Below are 2527 nucleotides of genomic sequence, written 5' to 3' on the forward strand. Positions count from 1 at the left end.
CCAGAGAGTCAGGGAAGCTTTTCCTGAGGACATAAGGCTGTGCAGAGATTGAAGAAAATATGGGCGGCTAGCTAGTTTCCAGGTAGAGGGTGAGTTATGTGCAAAGGTCCTGTGGCACAGTGAGTTCAAGGGGCTCAGTGACACTGCTTCTCCTCACAGCCCCAAATCGCCCTCCTATTGCTACATCAGCTACCTCAGGATTGAAGGAGCAGTCCTTGGAAGTACCTTGCTCCCAGCAAGGCTGCTCTTCCTCAGCTGAAATACTACCTTCTCATCTCTACAATCCTGGATTGTCTACCCAACTTTTCCTACGTTATCATCAAAACTAAACAGATTCATGTTTAGTCTCAGCCTTCCAAGTCATTTTCATTTGACCTATCTCCCACTCATCTCTGATGTCCCAAAGCCTTTCCCTGGATCCTTTAGAAATCAGAATCTCTCAGCAACAAATCCCCCCATATCTAAAATCCTTTCTATTGACTTTTTTTTTTCACCTTTTTGCTCACAGAGAAACCAAGTTACACTCTAAGACCGCATATTTCCCTGAGTACCTCATAATGGAAGTTGTTTTTTCTTTCCCACTTACATTCTAGGACATGCAGCTGGTGTGTCTTCCCAGCTTTTTAACGTCTCCAGCCTCTTAGAAGCACAAAAAAAACCACCACCAGACTACACTGCCACTTCCTCTCCTAGGTATTGTCAAGCACCAATCCCCTTGACACCCCACTTACCCATGGAGTAATTTAGCCCCAATTTCACTGTCTTCCTCCATGCTATCATCCCTGATGACTTCCATATCTAGGTAGATAATCAAACTGACACTGTGAACTCTCCAGTGGCTGAATTCTACATTTCCAACAACTTTTTCCTCCACCCCACATCAATCACTCATTCCTATGGTCACTAGTGCTGTTCTTTCAGAATGCAAGTTTTGACCCATTAGTAATCCTGAAAATAAATTTAATGGGTTATAACCAGGTTTTTTAAAGTAACATACATTTTGAACTATCATAGTTCATGACATGAAGTAAGGTAAACATTGTTTCACAAAAATTTATTCAATTACATACCATATATATATACATACATATATGCTGAGTTGATTTAAACATCATGTTACTTACTTTGTCCAGTCCAAAAAGTGTGAGAAATATTGATTGGCTTTGTAATCACCAATAACCACATTACTTCCAAAATTCTGATTTTAAATACCCCATTTGCTAACTACCATCTTCTAATTTAGAGTCTACTTACTCTAGTACCCTTCCTCTAAAATTTTCAACCCCATTCAGACTTCTAATTTATTTATTTATGAGACAGAGTCTCACTCTGTTGCCTGGGCTAGAGTGCCGTGGCATCAGCCTAGCTCATGGCAACCTCAAACTCCTGGGCTAAAGCGATCCTCCTGCCTCAGCCTCCTTAGTAGCTGGGACTACAGGCACATGCCACCAAGTCTGGCTCATTTTTCTATTTTTAGTAGAGACGGGGTCTCACTGTTGCACAGGAGAGTCTCAAACTCCTGACCTCAAGCAATCCTCCTGCTTCAGCCTCCCAGAGTACTAGGATTACGGGTGTGAGCCACCACGCCCAGGCCAGACTTCTAATTTCTTGACCCTACCACTTTATACTATACCACTACCCTCCCAATATGTTCACATCCCTCCTAACCTGGCTCAGATCCCAGGCTCTATCACTTTAATGATACCCTTAACTCCTTTATTCCTTGCTATAATCTGTTGTCAAAATCCCAAAAGCTACACTCTGCTCTCCAGCTAATTTGTGCCACTATCCAAGCTGCTGAATGCTGCTAGAGCAAAACACATAACGGTGCAGACAGGCATCACATTACACTTATGATTACAAATTTCAAGCAGGCATTTAATGCTGCCTAATCTTACTACATTTCCCTAGTATTAATATTTTAACTTTCTCTTTCTCCTGACAACCATTTTCTATCTCATCTTTCCTAAACTTTTGATCTGGTTTCTTATTTCATCTTCGCAGTGCCGAATCTACAAATAGATGAACCCATATACTGCATGTTCCTTTGGATCACAGTAGAATTACCCTGTTCCTATTTAAGACTAATAGCTCTCCTTCAAGTTCCCACCCATCTTGCCAACACAAAGACTTGGATTCTGAAATTACTATTTCACTGTCCTGTGTTTTCAGTTTTATTCTCTTTAATGGGTTATACCCAGAACATAAAAAATATCCTGTAATAACTCCAAACTTAAAAGTAATCTTTTTATACCCCTCATCCCCAATTTTCCTCTGTCAACTGCCCTCTTTCTGTTCCCTTTTATAGTAAAACTCCTTGAAAGCGGAGTTCATATCCACTGTCTATTCTCCCACTTTCACTTTAAACACCATCTACCAAGCTTTTATCTTCACCAGTCTGTTCAATCCAGGCTTGTCTAAGTTCTCAACTTAATTTTGCCAAACCCTGAATTCAGTTCTCTGTCCTCATCTTATTCTATTCAGTGTAGCATTTTTCTCACTATCTAATTCTTCTTTATTTTTTCCA

Source organism: Lemur catta, chromosome 1 (assembly GCF_020740605.2).
Source record: "Lemur catta isolate mLemCat1 chromosome 1, mLemCat1.pri, whole genome shotgun sequence".
Taxonomy (NCBI): Eukaryota; Metazoa; Chordata; class Mammalia; order Primates; family Lemuridae; genus Lemur; species Lemur catta.